Source organism: Lactuca serriola, chromosome 1, assembly GCF_051521515.1.
Source record: "Lactuca serriola cultivar US96UC23 chromosome 1, Lser_US96UC23_V15, whole genome shotgun sequence".
Taxonomy (NCBI): domain Eukaryota; kingdom Viridiplantae; phylum Streptophyta; class Magnoliopsida; order Asterales; family Asteraceae; genus Lactuca; species Lactuca serriola.
In genome coordinates, this window is record NC_136408.1 from 230,438,007 (window position 1) to 230,455,494 (window position 17,488).

Sequence of the window (17,488 nt, forward strand, 5' to 3'; positions counted from 1 at the left end):
GAGCAGGGTTTTGTTCAGCCGCCACTACTCAGCAGTTCATTCAGCACGGGTGTTTCGGTTATCTAACATATATGATGGATATAGGGATTGGAAATCATGCTTCAGTTTAAGAGGTTCCAGTGGTTAGAGAGTTTGCTGATGTGTTTCCAGAGGAGCTACCTAGAGTTCCTCCAGAGAGGCAGGTAGAGTTTAGGATTGATCTAGTGTCATATGAGATCCCTATCGCTAAGGCATCATACCGTCTGGCACCGCCAGAGATGCATGAGTTGGCATCTCAGTTGCAGGAGCTGCTGGGTAAGCAGTTTATTCGCCTGAGTAGTTCACCTTGGGGAGCACCGATCCTCTTCGTCAGGAAGAAGGACGGTTCGCATAGGATGTGCATTGACTATAGGGAGTTGAAAAAGTTAATAGTGAAGAACCGTTATCCACTCCCGAGGATAGATGATCTTTTCGATCAGCTGCAGGGTGCATCTTGGTTTTACAAGATTTATTTGAGATCCGGATATCACCAGGTCATAGTAAGAGAGGAACACGTGGAGAAGACCGCGTTTTGGACTCGTTATGCTCCTTATGAGTTCGTGGTGATGCTGTTTGGGCTCACCAACGCCCAGGTAGTGTTCATGGATTTGATGAACCGAGTTTGCAGACTGATGCTCGATCGCCCAGTTATTGTGTTCATAGATGATATCTTGGTGTATTCCAAGACCCAGGAGCAGCATGAGGAGCACCTCAGGGAGCTGCTGGAGGTTCTGCGGCGAGAACGGCTGTATGCCAAGTTCTCAAAGTGTGAGTTTTGATTACGAGAGCTCCAGTTCCTTGAACATCTCGTTAACCAGGAGGGGATTTTGGTTGACCCGGCCAAAGTTGAGGTGGTTATGCAATGGGAGATTCTGAAATCTCTATCAGACATCAGGAGTTTCTTGGGATTAAAAGGGTACTACTGGAGATTCATTCGAGATTTCTCCAAGATTTCATTACCCCTCACTTATCTAATGTGGAAAGGGGTGGATTTTCGGTGGGGCCCTGAGTAACAAAGGGCGTTTGATACAATCCGACGGTGTTTATGCGTGGCCCCAGTGTTGATGCTCCCCGAGGGAGTTAAGGATTTTGTGGTATTTTGTGATGCATCCATCATAGGCTTGGGGGCAGTCCTCATGCATAGAGGACGAGTGATAGCCTATGCATCGCGGTAACTGAAGCCACATGAGACGAGATATCCTATTCACGATCTTGAGTTGGGAGCGGTGGTTTTCGCTCTGAAGATTTGGAGGCATTATCTGTACGGGGTCCGTCGCACTATATACACGGATCACAAGAGCTTGAGACACATCATGGATCAGGCAAAACCTAAACATGAGGCAGCGCAGGTAGCTGGATGTAGTCAGGACTATGATTGTGAAATACTTTACAATCCTGGTAAAGCGAATGTGGTTGCAGACGCCTTGAGCCGCAAGTCAGCTGGGTCTTTTACCCCGGCAAGGTGTATGAGGATAGTGGTCGATTCCCCGCTTATGAACTTGATTAATGATGCTTAAGTTGATGGTATGAGACCAGAGAGATGGAAGTTAGAGACGATTAAGGGCGAGAGCGCCTGGTTTGTTCAGGATAGCCACAGATTATTTACCCGACACATTCGGGTTTGGATTCTGATGGACAAAGGGGTCCGGAAGACAGTGATGGAGGAGGCTCATAAGTCTCACTTTTCTATACATCCGATGGACAGAGTGAGCGAACCATTCAGACCCTCGAAGATATGTTGAGGGCGTGTGTCATTGACTTCAGTGGGAGTTGGGATTCCCACATACCGCTTGTAGAGTTTGCCTACAACAACAGTTACCATTCCAGTATTGGCGCCCCGCCGTTTGAGTTACTGTATGGGCACATATGTCGCACCCCGATTTGTTGGGGTGAGGTTGGACACCGAGTGATGGGGAAGACGGAGCTAGTCCTATAGACTAGCAAGAAGATCCAGCAGATTAGGCAGTGACTGCAGACCGCTCAGAGTCGGAAAAAGAGCTATGCCAATAGATGCATATCCGAGTTAGAGTTTCAGGTGGATTATATGGTACTCCTGACGGTCTCGCCCTGGAAGGGTGTGATTCGCTTCAAGAAGCGGGGGAAATTGGGTCCCCGATACATTGGGCCATTTAGGATCATTACCAGGGTTGGCAAGGTGGCATACAGGTTGGAGCTTCCGGAGGAGCTTAGTCGGATCCACAACACTTTCCACGTTTCACAGCTGCGTAAGTGCATTGTGGATCAGGAGGCAGTAGTGCCATTGGATGATATTCAGATAGATAAGCGCCTGAATTACGTGAAGAGGCCTGTGGCCATACTTGAGAGGAAGACGAAAATTATGAGGAATAAGGAGATACCTTTAGTGAAGGTACAGTGGGAGCATCGAAAGGGATCTGAGTGGACGTGGGAGCTGGAAGCAGAAATGTAATAGCATTACCCGGCCCGACATTATTCATCGCACCGGACTTCGAGGGCGAAGTCTAATTCAAGTGGGGGAGAGTTGTAACACCCCGAATATCAGGTATTGATTTAAATAAGAATTATTTTGTTTCCAAGGTCTACTCGACGAGTTGGTTGCCCTACTCGTCGAGTAGAGGCGGGTTGGTTCGCGAATTTAGTGGCCTACTCGCCGAGTCCAAGGAGGGACTCGACGAGTAGGAGCTGGCAGATGAAACCCTAAATCTCAGGGTTTTGCCACCCTATTTAAAGATCACTTATTCTCCATAGCCTCTATTACTACCTTTCTTGAATCCATAAACCCGAACTCGTGTTTACCCTCTTTTGTGTGTGCTTTCTACCTTGGAAGAAGATCCTTTGGGAGTTAAGAGCTTAGAGTTCAAGAAGTTGGAGCTAGTGACTATTGTAGATCCAGATTCCTCTTTGGTTTAGCATCATTTTGAAGGTAACAAGTTATTACCTTGACTCTGCTTTGATTAGAACCCCTCATGGTTAGATTTAGAGCCCTTTATAGGGTTTTGGTGGTGATTCTCCGTGTTGGGTCAAGATCTAAGGTTACAACCACATATCTAGGCTCCTTCAGCCTCTCTTTATCATAAAGTTCAGTATTTGTCAATCTATGATCTATCACATTGCCTTAAGCCACTCTGTTAGCTTGTTTTAGGTCATATCATCTTGCATGCACGCAAAGTTTGCAACTTTACGTGATAATCATGCCCTAGAAGCTTAGATCTGCAATTTGGAGCCTTTGCATGACTTAAAAAGCTTCTGTATGGACGAAGGATTTAAGGTACTCGGTGAGTAGCAAGGTCGACTCGGCGAGTTGGATGAAGATAAGCATTGAACTCGATGTGTTGGATGAACAACTCGGCGAGTCTGATGAAGATCGTCGTAGACTCGACGAGTGGGATGAACAACTCAGCAAATTAGATAAGTTTTCCCCAAATTTATGTATGTGTGTGTAACCGTCGAGTCGCAAGAAGGAAACTCGATGAGTAGCCTTAGAGTTCAATCGTAAACCAAAGGAACTCGACGAGCCACTCTATGACTCGGTGAGGGGGCAAGTACTTCAAGGAGCTCGGCGAGTTAGGGTCAACATGGACTGTTGACCTTGACTGATGAATTTGATTTTGACCAGGGTATAATTATATTATGGTAATAGGTGGTGGAGTTTTTGACAGTGATCCGAGAGTTGGAGTTCATCTACCGAGTCGACATCTGCAATGTGAGTTATCCTCACTATATCAATAGGGTCTACGGCATCAAGGTCGTCCCTCAAGTTGTTACTATTATAATGTGCTACAAGCGGTTATGATCTGTTAGATCGGAATCAGGATAGACAGTATATTATGCTCTTATGATCCATAGGGATTGGTATGTTAGTGACATGCTAGGTTGGTACTCTAGTTACGAGAGATTTCTATGATTGATGATCAGTGAGATAGACATGATAGATGTTTGTATATGCCAGTATATGATAGTTATGCATACATGGTTATTTGCTTGTTGGTTGGGTTGAGGCGGTCCTGCTTTGTGCTGAAGGCCAACATACCCTATGAGCGGTCTGGGGAGACTATAGGCCCACGAGGCGTTCCAGTCATGCCGAAGGCTCGGGATAGGATCAGATAGACTAAAGGCCCTGCAGGGCAGTCCGGTCAAATCGATGGCCCAGTATGCATGTTGTTGATTGTTTGTTACTTATACAGTATTATCAGCGTGGTACTGGTATTTTGGGGGTAGCTTACTATGATCTCTGGCTTATAGTTTTCAGTTTATTGTTTCAAGTACTTCGATAAATCATGGCAAGGGAAGGGCGTTAAATGTAGGAGTCATGTCAAGGACACCACGAAGGTGTCTTGTATCATATTGGATACTATGTCTAATGAACTCCAAAAGTCCAATGAGGACTACTACCCTTTTCGAGATGCACCAAGACTTGATGGAAAGATACCATCAAGGTGCTCTTCAAGAAGGGTATGGAATTATTACCTCTATGATAACAACAAAGATGAAGGATGGAGAGTCTATCACGGCCCACTTGCAGAAAATGAAAAGGTTTGTGGACCGCTTTCTGAAGTTAAATGTCAATTTCGATGAAGAGTTGGCCATAGATATCATTCTACACTCTTTACCTCCCTGTTATGATCAGTTCCGTATGACCTATCATATGAACAAGGAGGAGGTCACTTTTAGCAAGCTTCAAGTTCTTTTGAGGACTGATGAAAGTTGTCTCAAAGGTAAATCTATTGTTAATACTCCTACTGCTACCGCCCCTGTCTTGGTAATTAGACAAGGGAAAGAGAAGAAGAGGAAGGCTCCCTCTAAGAGCTACAAGGGAAAGTCTCTTCATGAATCGTCTTCTAGTGGGACCAATATTGGTACTTATAATCCCTCTACTAATCCGAAGGAAGCAAAGTGCTTCTATTGTCATCATAATGGGCATTGGAAGTGAAGCTGCCCGAAATACTTGCAGGATGTTAAGGATGCGAAGGTTAAGCCCACCCATATAAGTATTTATACTATTCTATCAAATAACTCATCAAATTCTTGTTCTTGGGTCCTTGATACAGGTTGTGGTTTCCACATTTGTTCTGATTTGTAGGGACTAAAAAGAAGTAAGGATATGGAGCATGGGAAGATGAACTTGATCATGGGGAATAGGAAAAGGTTGCATGTCTCCAAGATTGGAGTTTATTCTTTATTTCTTAGTAGTGGGTTAGAATTATATTTTAATAATTGTTGATACTCGTCCGATATGATGAGAAATATTATTTTCGTTCATGGTTTGTACAAACAATGTTTTAGATTTTCATTTGATAATGAAACTGGTACTATTGCTTTTTATAATGGTGTATCTTATTTTAAAGTGTTGGCTTGTAATGGTGTATATGAAACTATGCTAGTTGTAGACAACTTAGGAAATAATGTGTTGCACATTGATTCTTCCAATAGTTTGGATAAGGCGTGCATATGGCAATGTCATCTTGGACACATCAACAAGAAGAGTATAGGCCAACTCCAAAAGGATGGAGTGTAGGAGTCATTCGACTTGAAGTCGGATGAAACTTTCGAATCTTGTTTGCTTGAAAATATGATCACGTCACCGTTCGCTGATACTTATGAAAGGGTGAAGTTTTGTTGGATTTCATACACACCGATGTGTGTGGACCCTTATGAACCACCACAAGAGATGCTAACCGCTTCTATGTGACTTTTACTGATGATTACAGCAGATATGGGTATATCTACTTAACCAAACACAAGTTAGAAACCTTTGAAAAGTTCAAAGAGTTCAAATCAGAAGTGGAGAATTGGTTCGGCAGGAAGATAAAGATGCTCCGATCCGATCGGGGTGGTGAGTATCTTAGTATCGAGTTCCTAGACTATCTTAAGGAATGTGGAAATGGTTCACAATTGATGCCACCTAGGAAACCACAGCTAAATGGTGTGGTTGAGAGCCACAATCGAACCTTGTTGGACATGGTTCGTTCCATGATAAGTCGAGCTTCGTTACGCATCTCATTCCAGGGGTATGCCATAGAGACTTCCGCCCATATCCTTAATATAGTCCCAACTAAGAAGGTTACCAAAACACCTTACGGTATGTGGATAGGGAAGGTTCCCTCATTAGCACACATCAAGGTTTGGGGTTGCGAGGCTTTCATGAGATGCGAGACTCACGACAAGCTCGAACCTCGTAGTGTGCATTGTATTTTCATCGGCTACCCGCAGAAGTCCATTGGATATCTCTTCTATAGACCGGGTGACAAAGTTGTCTTCGTTGCCAGGAGAGGGATTTTCTGAGAGAGAGAACTCATATGCCAAGAGCAAAATGGGAGGAAAATTTACCTTGAACACCTTCAAGAGTTCAGTGATGAATGAACCTCAAACACTAGCGATCAACCTGAGGAGGAAACTCACTGTTGAACCAATTGACGATTTCATACCTCTGAGGCGTTCCAGTAGAGTTTGTGTTCCACCTGTGTTATATGGTTTCTGTATAATATCTGAGGGTGATACATTTATCAGTGATAGCACACTGGTAAATTACGATGAACCTAACAACAACAAGGAAGCCATGGTAGGCCCCGATTCTACAAAGTGGAAAGATGCTATGGACGGCGAGATTGAGTCTATGTATGAAAATCAAGTTTGGAACTTCATAGACAATGTACATGGTTGTAAGACAGTCGGGTGCAAAAGGATCTTCAAGAAGAAGATCCACATGGATGGGAAAGTACACACATATAAAGCGCGACTGGTTGAGAAGGGCAGTACTCAAACTCATGGAGTTGACTATCATGAGACCTTCTCACCAGTAGTGAAGATTAAATCTATAAGGGTTATGCTAGCCATAGCTGCATTCATGAGTATTAAATATGGAAAATGGATGTTAAAAATGATTTCCTTAAAGTTGGTTGAAGATGTTTACATGAGTCAGCTAGAGGGTTTTGTCAATGCAAAGTAGTCCAATAGAGTGTGTAAGTTTGAGAAATCCATTTATGGATTGAAACAAGAATCTTGTAGATGGAATCATTGTTCGACAAGAAAGTCAAAGAGTTTGTATTTTCAAGAAGCGAGGATGAGTCCTGTGTATATGTCAAAGCTAGTGGGAGTATAGGTAGCTTTATTATATTTTATGTGGATGACATACTTCTCGTAGGAAATGACATCCCAACCTTGCAGGAGGTTAAGTCCTGGCTCTGGAAATATTTCACTATGAAGGAACTTGGAGAAGCCGCTTACATCCTAGGGATAAGGATATTGAGAAACAGGAGTAAAACACTAATTGGACTTAGTCTAAGTACCTACTTGGATAAGGTGTTGAAACGGTTCAACATGTAGAATTCCAAGAAAGGTGACTTACCTATCCTGAGCAATACCAAACTGAGTAAGACTCATAGTACGAGTATAGAGGCTGAGATAGCAAAGATGAGTTGTGTACCATATACTTCCGTAGTTGGCTCGATCATGTACGCTATGACTTGTACTCACCCTAATGTGTCCTTTGCTTTGAGCATGGTCAACAGATATCAAGGGAATCCTGGAAAGGCTCACTGGACTACGGTAAATAACATTCTTCAGTACCTTTAGAGGACTACGTATTGGGTCCTTACCCTCTGTGGGAGTGATGACTTAAGAGTGACAGGGTATTGTGACGCCACCTTTCATACCGAAGTAGATAATTTCTGCTCTCAATCGGGCTGGATATTTACCCTGAATGGAGGAGTAATAACTTGGAAAAGTTCCAAACAGGAAACTGTAGCTAATTCAACGTGTGAATCATAGTACATAACAGCAAGCGAAGCGGCGAAGGTGGCGATATGGCTGAAGAACTTCATCGAAAGCATTGGCGTTGTACCATCTATAAAGAAGCCTATGGAGATTTTCTATGATAGCAAGAATGTGGTTGCCTTAGCCAAGGAACCAAGGGATCATGGCATATCTAGGCACATCGACAGAAAATATCACTTCATAAGACACCAGATAGAAGAAGGACTCCTCATGGAAAAGAGGGTATCGTCAGAGGAGAACCTAGTAGATCCCATTACGAAGGTACTGAGTAGGGTTAAGCACTTGCAGCATCCAAGGAGCATTAGGTTGAAGGACGATATTAGTTTCAGTGATTAGATATCTGGTTAGAAATTTTTAATAGATAAAATGTAATTGACATTTGATGATTAAATAAAGGGTGTTTTATTTATAAGTAAAGTTACTATCTTGTGTCAATTGTTTACTATTGTTTCATTTTGCATGTTTTGACTTCCAGAATAATTAAATTATTCAAACTATCCACAGTCGATCGTACTTTATAAGTAGGTATAGAGGCAAGACTTTCATGAATTTGGCTTGTAGATGTCCTGAAGTGTTTAGACATAGCAAAAGATTGCTATAACATTCATGAGTGCTCATAAGGTCTGAGTATTGGATTAAACCTATGCTCATTGTATCACTTCATGGAATTTATCACTGAAGGGTTTACCCATGACCCTTAGATTCCTACACCATATATACATGACCCCTATGGACTAAAATCGGTTAGCCTTGTGTGCTTAGAGTTCATAGAGCCGATTTCGAGTGCCTAGTAATCTCTCTTGAGTTCTCCAAATTGTTGGTGTTCTTTTGTGAATCATTTGAGGCATCACACTTGGGGTGCTAATTTCTTAAATGCCAAACACATGAAGCTACAACAAGAGGTAATCATATAACTAGTTTTATGATTCATATGTTATGTTGTATGCTAGATTAGGCTTTATGCTTTCGAAAAAAATCATTTATAACTAGAGAAAACTTAGATCCAAAGCATCTACGGTTGCATGTGCACCATAGGAGTGTTATAGTGCTCAAAACCCTTCAGTGCTATCAGAGCCTAGGGTAGTTTTCTATTATATTGTTGCTTGTTTGATTATTAAAAGTTGAAGAAAAATGAAAAATGCCTTCTGCCAGGCTAAACTCACCGAGTCCATTAATGAACTCCACGGGTTCATGATGAAGTCGACAAGTCCAAAGCCTGGCTCGACGGGTTGCACTGGCAAATGGCAGATTTTTGGGTATTTTGGCCTATATTGGGTTGAGATCACTACTAGAAACTGTTTTGTATCATAAAATATGTTTGTTTTTGACTTGGTAGTGATTGTACTCACCCAATAAAAGGATAATTGTCAAAATTTTAAGATAAATGTTCGTTTATATCATAAACAAAAAATTACTTGAAATTTGTTGATTTGCTATTATCTTGCCTTATGAGTTCAGTTAGACCAATCATGAATTATATGATAATTGTATTTGTTAAAATTGATCTAAATGATTTTAATGAGTTCCATAACTTGTCCTCAAGTTATGGAAAATGAAAAGTCTCATCCATTAAAATAACATTAAACTCATAAGTTTTTGAAATGAAGACTTTCAAAGAGTTTCAAAACTTGTCCTCAAGTTTTGGAATTTGTAAAGTCTCACTAATGAAACATTTAATTCCAAAACCTAGAATTATAAAAGTTAAAATTCAACCCTTATACTTTTATAATATTAAAAGTTTAATATTTATATATATGTATAAGACAAGTCAGTCTTATCGTTAGTAGGCCTCATTCGCGAAGCCGGCCTATAAAGGGGGTATAAGGGCTTCTCCAATGGACCCCTATTTTTCTATTCTTACACAAAATTTTACTCCAATGGAGCGGAAAAGTGGTCGGCATTTTTATGTGAAGAAATTTTGGTCGGCATATATACCGGGGCACTATGCATCACACTGTCATTTATACTTTAAATATCATTTAATTCAATTGTCATTTGTTACTATATCAATATTATATTATAGTTTATTATATTTGTATTTTATAACTATTACAATTTATAATAAAATATATTTATGGTGTAAATTTATTGTGTGTGGTTGGAATGAAAATTCTATTTTAGTGTTAAAAAATCATTATTTTTGTGGTTTTAGTGTTTCATGGTTCGAGTTGGTCTAAGGTTACTGTGTATAAAATGGTTGCTTAATGGGTGTCCACTCTCACCCATCGCTTCCTTGACTGGTGGAGGATCGTTAGCCGAACGGGTACGATATGACATTAATTCTCGTTAAAGTATAATGATGATATAAAGTAACTAAATGTTTTATTAAATTCCAATCTTAGTTACTTTAGGAAAAATGTGAAAATGATGTTATCACATGAAATTGCACTTTGCACCTTGCCAAGTCGTTAATGGAGCGTGTGTGGTTAACCAGCACATTAACTTGGAGTAGTAAGCGTGGCACAGGGTAGCTTGATGTTTGTCATAGATCAATGGATCATGTGTGGTTAACCGTCACTTTGATTAGGTGATAAATGACATCGAGCGTACCAAGCACATTTTCATGGTTATTCACACCTTGTTTGTGATCCTCGGTATCCCAGTCACAAACTTGAAGGGTATAATTGAGATTTAACGATGCCATTGAAAAGTTCAATGAATGTCATAGTAATCTAGGAATTTCAATTCATTTAAAACCTAATAAATAATTTCATTTTTCATGATAAAAATTGGTAAATCGTCATTTACATACCTTCAAATAATTGTCAATTGGATTACGGCATCCCTCTTCCGAATTCTAAAATATTGTGTTGGGTCCTACCTTAATATTTCATTTATGTGTTATATTATGGATTATTTTCTAATCTAAACTTTGTCTTTCTTTCTTTTTAGATGTCTTCCAACACCGCTTCTAGCTCAAACCCTTCTGGCTCTTTCTCTCTCATGAACTTGTGTGGAAGAGTCATCTTTGAATGTTTGAACTTCAATGACTGGATTCTGAACATCAGAATGCTCACTCGCTAGGAGAACAAGGAATATGTTGTCACACCCCCAAACCAGAACGGTGGAGACGTTCGGGGGCGAAGGAGGTCATGACAAGTATCACAACACATGCATTATAGTAATCAAAGTACAAATAGCATTGCATTAATAATGTATAAGTTTTTACATAAGTGTCCAAACATTAGATATTCAATATCAAAAGTAGATGTAGCAAAAGACAAAAGACGCAGCACGGTACTAAGTTGTCTTCTCAAAAGCTCCAGGAGTGTACCTGTCCACTGGATTCCCTGAGAATACAAGTTATTTTGAAAGAGAGGATCAGCATTTAAGTTGGTGAGTTCATAAGTATTAGATTCTTTTATGATTACTTTAGTTTTAAGAAAGTGATTGATTTCGTTCCAGAAAATCCTATATTTTCTGCTTTACAACTTAAAAGTAGTTTTAATCCCATAAAACCGTTTCATTTAAGTATTATTGTACTTATAACCTAGTATGATATAAATTTAACTCATCATAAAATTATAAGAAGAATGTTTTATATATTGATATGTTTTATTAAATAAAACCCAGTACTTTGTAGATGTACCCCAAATATAACTCGGTACTTTGTATATGTACCCCATATATAACCTAGTACTTTGTAGATGTACCCCATAATTAATCTGGTTAATTAAAGTTAAATGCAATAAGGTTGTAACCATGCTAATTGACTAGGATAAACACGATGACCTTCTAGCGTCGAACAGTGTGACACTTGTCACCCCTTGGCCTGCCTGCCAAACTGTAGCTAACAGTGGGGATGTGGGATAGTGGATCCTGTATAGATCTATAAACACAATGCTTGTTCTCCCTCCAGGAGACTCTCGTTACAAAATTTGACATATCAAGTATGTTGCTATGCCGCGAAGTAGTGTCTCACATTTTGGTTTAGCAAGTTTAAGTAAAGATTGAATTTTATCCTTTTCTTAACTAAGTAGTTTAAACCTCGTATACTTATCTAGAAAATAGATTCCTTGTTTGTTTCATAAATTATACCTATTATAATTTATATGTTTATCCATTTAGCATGATCTCTCATGAATGTACCCCTTTGCTCATCATGATACAAAGGTATGCCGACTGAAGTAACCTTATATATATATATATATATATATATATATATATATATATATATATATATATATATATACAATGCATAATTAAGAAGTAAACGACCTTCGGACAAATGATCCCCCTTAAGTCTACATCCAAACAAGGAAAACTAAATAAGGCAAATAATCAGTCCTAAGTCCTTTAAATCTTATTTATGTACATATACACATATAAATATGCTTTTGACAAAATATAAGTTTAAAGAGTTTATAAAACATTTAAAAGAGTTTAACAGTATTCTAAAAGAGTTTACATGACTTTAAATCATTTTGGGAAGTATTTGGGAATCCTATTATTGTAAAAACAATAATTAAAAGCATAAGAAAACCTTATGATTTGGTATGATATGTAACTATTAACACACTTTAATTGTATTCAAGTTGTATCCCCTCCCCCCTAAAAAGCATTTAAAACCATTTAAAAAGGTAGATTATAAGGGTATGAACTCATCTTATGTGAGTGATTCTATTGAAGACCAAAATAAGGATTTTTATACTCACGAATGAAGTCTCGGGGCACAAACAAGTCCTAAATATCATATTATGATACATATAGGCATGAATTTGGTGAATATACCTACAAAGTTGTCTAGGAAACAACCAAGGAATTAAGAATAACTCACCAAAGAAGTGTTAGAAGCAAGTTATGAGGCTGAAAGGGAGTTCACGCTCAAGCTAGAAGGGTTCACGGCCTCATGAAGGGTTCACGACCCTTATGAGTGATTCACGGCCCAACCTCAGGGAAGCACACTTGAAGATCTGGTTGTTTGGAAAGTTTTTGAAGATCCTAAGTGGTATTCTAAGGAGATACATAGAAAAAGGGTTGAAAAGATATGAAAATGGTGTTCTTGGTTTATGATAGTTGAGAGTGAAAGGGATGTTTGTGGCCAAGAGAAGCAGAAATGAGCATAAAAATCAACCATTTCATATATAGGGTCTAGTTCACGACCAAGCAAGGGTTCACGGCTATGAACATGGTTTGCGGTCGTGAACCTCACTTGATGAGGTTTATGGCTCGAATGCAATACTCCTAACCCATTTCATTAGTGTTTCAATTCCTAACACACAACCCTGACTTATACTAGGCTTAGAAACCTATAAATTTGACCTTTGGTTGATGTGTTTAGCTTTATAGGACAGTTTGTGACACCATCCCCCTGTTAGATGGAATTTCGTCCCGAAATTAATCCTAAGAGATACACATGCACGAAGGGAAAATAGGTGGATACTTATGTTTCTAATGATCCTTACGCTCTAGAGTGAATTTGGATTCTTGCTAGGCACTTAAGCGGACCCTCACTATCAGGATACAGATTTGATTAGTCCTATTGACTTCACTGTCTAGGATTTCTTCAGATTCTTCCACAATGTTTAGGCTCACGTTTACTTCGATATAATCGAGTGGGATAACAAAAATTCCATCGAAACAAACACTTTTCAAGTTAAAGACGAGAAAGGTAGGATGTATTTTATTGAATACTCGAGGTAGTCGGGGTCGATAAGCTACTGGATCAAATCTAGTAAGAATCTTGAATGATCCTATGTACCTTGAATTAAGTATTCCATGCTTTCTGAAGCATATCATGCCCTTCTAGGGTGAGACTTTCAAATGACGTGGTCACCAACCTGGAATACCAAGGGTTTTCTCCTATTGAAGTCGTAACTTTTCTGTCTGACTCTGAAATCTTTACTTCGCTCCCAGATTCGTACTCTATTCTTGGTAGTTTCTCGGATGATTTTCGGGCTAGCGAAGGTGATGTCTATAAACTGGGCCTCTAGCTAGTTGCGTGTCACCTACTATAGTCCAGTGCAGAGAGGTTCTACACTTGCGACCATAAAAGTCCTCAAATGGAGCAACTTTAAATGCTAGTATGGTAAAGGACTCGATTAGTTGGTAAATGGATATCTCATGCTTTACCAAAGTCGATCGCATATGCTCTCAGCATTACTTCTAATGCTTGAATCGTTCTCTTATTATGTTTGTCGGTTTAAGGATGGTAGGCGATGCTTATGACTAGCCTAGTTCCGAGAGGTTTCTAAAGTGACTGACTGAACTGAGAGGTGATTTTACAATCTCGAACGAAGATAACAGGTATTGGAAACACCGTACAGTCTAACTAATCTCTCGGATACATGCTCTAGTTAGCTTCTCTATTTTGACTATTTCTTTAAAATTACAGGAAGTATGCAGACTTGGTTAATCTATCGAAGATCACCCAAAATGGTATCAAGTCCACCCGTTGTCTTGGGTAACTTGATTATGAAGTCCATTGCAATCCGCTATCACTTCCACTCAGGTATCTCCGGTTGTTCGTAGTAAGCCTGTGGGCTTTTGATATTATATTATAACCTTGGCGCAAATAAGACACTTGCCTACGAACGTGGCAATATTTGGTAGGATATATGATGAAGGCCTTTTCTCTAAAGTTCAAGATAAGACTCACACCTAGCTCATCCATTATAAACTTGTGTATACAAGTTGTATATAATCAAGATTGACAAAGCATTCGGATAAGTGGCTCTATCCCAAGTCCACAACCAGACAAGGAACAGGATATAAGGCAGAATCACACATCCTAAATCTTGTTAAATCTAAATTACATACCACTCTCGTGTATACACTTAGCAGCGATAGGTTAACCTAATGAATTCTTAGTCTCTATTCTCGAACTGGTCCTGCGCTACAAGTGGTCTTCTTATGAGATCTATTGGGGATACTGATGGGTTTTAGCCATATGAACATTCCTATGTGCACATACAAACCCTAATGCTTGGATCTAGGTTTCTCTAATTGAACATGCATTGTATCCAAGACTTTTGAACAATAGATCTAAGTAATAACATAAGAAAACAGATCTAGAAGAATACCTTAAGTTGCTTGCTTGAATCTTCTTGTCCTTGGAGCTTAGAATCACAATTGTCACTCCTCTAATGGCTTACAAACACCAACTTAGCAAGAGGATGATTAGAGAGAGAGGGGAGAGGGCAAGAAGTCGGCCAAGGTTCTTCCAAAGGCAAGAGTGTCGATTTCCTTGACCCCTTGGGTCTATTTATATTTGTAGGGCTCCTAGGGTTTCACCCTTAAACCCTAATTGGATAACTTAGGCCCTAAGCAATCCAATCCCCCTTATGATAAGCCTTGGACAATTTCTAGGTCTATCCAAAGCCCTAAAACCATCCACCCCTTATCCTTAAGGGATTATAGCCCAAAGTACAACTATCATACAATTGACAGTTTATGCCCTTTTATTTAATTAATGTCTTTATGTCACCAAATTAATTCCTAATTAATTTATGACTTATATTAATCAAATAACAATATTATTATTCCTTATATTATTCCCATAATATATTAATAATATTTCTTCTCTCATTATAAATCATCCTGTCAAGTTGCTATGGTGAAGGCAACCCAAAAGGACCATGCACAATCAGGTCAAATACTTGCCTAATATAGTTGCTGCCTTAGACACTATTCCAACAGTCTCCCACTTGGATAAGTCTAGTAACTATATATACAAGTCTAATCCGATTAGCAATCGTAGCTCTTAAAGACGCTGTCAAACTCTGATCTTTTCAATCATGTCATTTAGATAAGGGATCGTACGGTCCTCTGTTTAGATATCATGCTGACAATTCTATGGAACCAATTTGTCCAGCATTTGGTTTCTCGATCTCAGATTTATTCGACACAGAACTTAATCGAACACATCAATTTAGTTCTGACCGGGCCCGACACATAAGTCAAATCAAATCATCGAGCGGCCGAGATATCGCTTTTACCCTCTTACGATAAAAGTAACAGATAAACTTCGACTTATATGCATTTACTTATTCATTAAACAACTATACACAACAATGCGTTTTATAACATCAAGTTACTGATGCGGTTTCGCATTATCAATGTACAACCAATTAACAAATAACAAACCAGATATCTAGGTTTTAAGACCATATGATATTATCGTCTTGCGATCACCCTTTTTATCACATTCCATAAGGTGATTCCAGAAAGCGCGGGTTTGCTCCAATGCTCAAAACTAGTTCCTAAGCACTCATGAATGTTGCAGCAAACTTTTGCTATGTCTAATACCATTTAGAAAATCTACACACCAATTCATGACAATCTTCATTCATACCTACTTCCAACACATGAACGATTGTGGACAATTTGAATAATTCGATTATTCTTAATAAACTCAATTATTCTGGAAGTCAAAACATGCAAAGTGAAACAATAGTTAAACAATTAACATAAGACAGTAACATTACTCATAAATAATACTCCTTTATTTAATCATCAAATGTTAATTACATTTATCAATTACACGTTTCTAATACTATCTAATCTATACTAATATCATCCTTCAGCCCAATACTCCAAGCATGCTGCAAGTGCTTAACCCTGCTAAGTCCCTTCGTAAGCGGATCTGTTGGGTTATCTTCTGATGATATCCTCTTAACCATGAGTTGTCCTTCTTCTACTCGATGTCTAATCAAGTGATATTTTTTGTCGATATGTCTAGATATACCATGATCCCTTGGTTCCTTGGTCAAGGCAACCGCTCCTTCATTGTCACAGAAAATTTCCATGGGCTCCTTTACGGAAGGTACAACTCCAAGATCACCGATGAAGTTCTTCAACCATATTGCCTCCTTCGATGCTTCGCTCGCTGAAATGTACTCTAATTCGCACGTTGAATCAGCTACGTTTTCCTGCTTGGAACTTTTCCAAGTTACTGCTCCTCCATTCAGGGTGAAGACCCAGCCCGACTGCGAACAGTAGTTGTCCCTATCGGTCTGAAAACTGGCGTCACTATACCCTCGCACCTTCAAGTCATCACTCCCTCCGAGGACTAAAAACCATTCCTTCATCCTCCGAAGGTACTGAAGGATATTCTTGACCGCAATCCAATGGGCTCTGCCTGGGTTCCCTTGATATCTACTAACCATGCTCAAAGCAAAGGCTACATCAGGGCGAGTACAAGTCATAGCATACATGATTGAGCCAACTACGGAAGCGTATGGGACTCGGCTCATTTCTGCTATTTCAGCTTCGGTACTCGGACTTTGAGTCTTACTCAACTTGGCATTACTTTGTATTGGTAATTCTCCCTTCTTTGAGTTTTCCATACTAAAATGTTTCAGTACTTTATCTAAGTAAGTGTTCTCACTAAGTCCTATTAGTCTCTTACTTCATTCTCTCACTATCCTTATTCCCTGAATATAGGAAGCCTCTCTGAGGTCCTTCATATTGAAGCACTTCCCGAGCCAGGACTTGACCTCCTGCAGTGTCAGGACGTCATTTCCTATGAGTAGTATGTCATCGACATACAAAACGAGGAAGCTTACTATACTCCCACTGGCTTTGACATATACACATGATTCATCTTCGCTTCGTACAAATCCAAACTCTTTGACTTTCTCATTGAAGCAAAGATTCCGTCTGTGAGATGCTTGCTTAAGTCCATAAATGGACTTCTCAAGCTTACATACTCTATTCAGATGCTTCGGATCAACAAAACCCTCTGGCTGAGCCATGTAAACATCCTCAGCCAACTTCC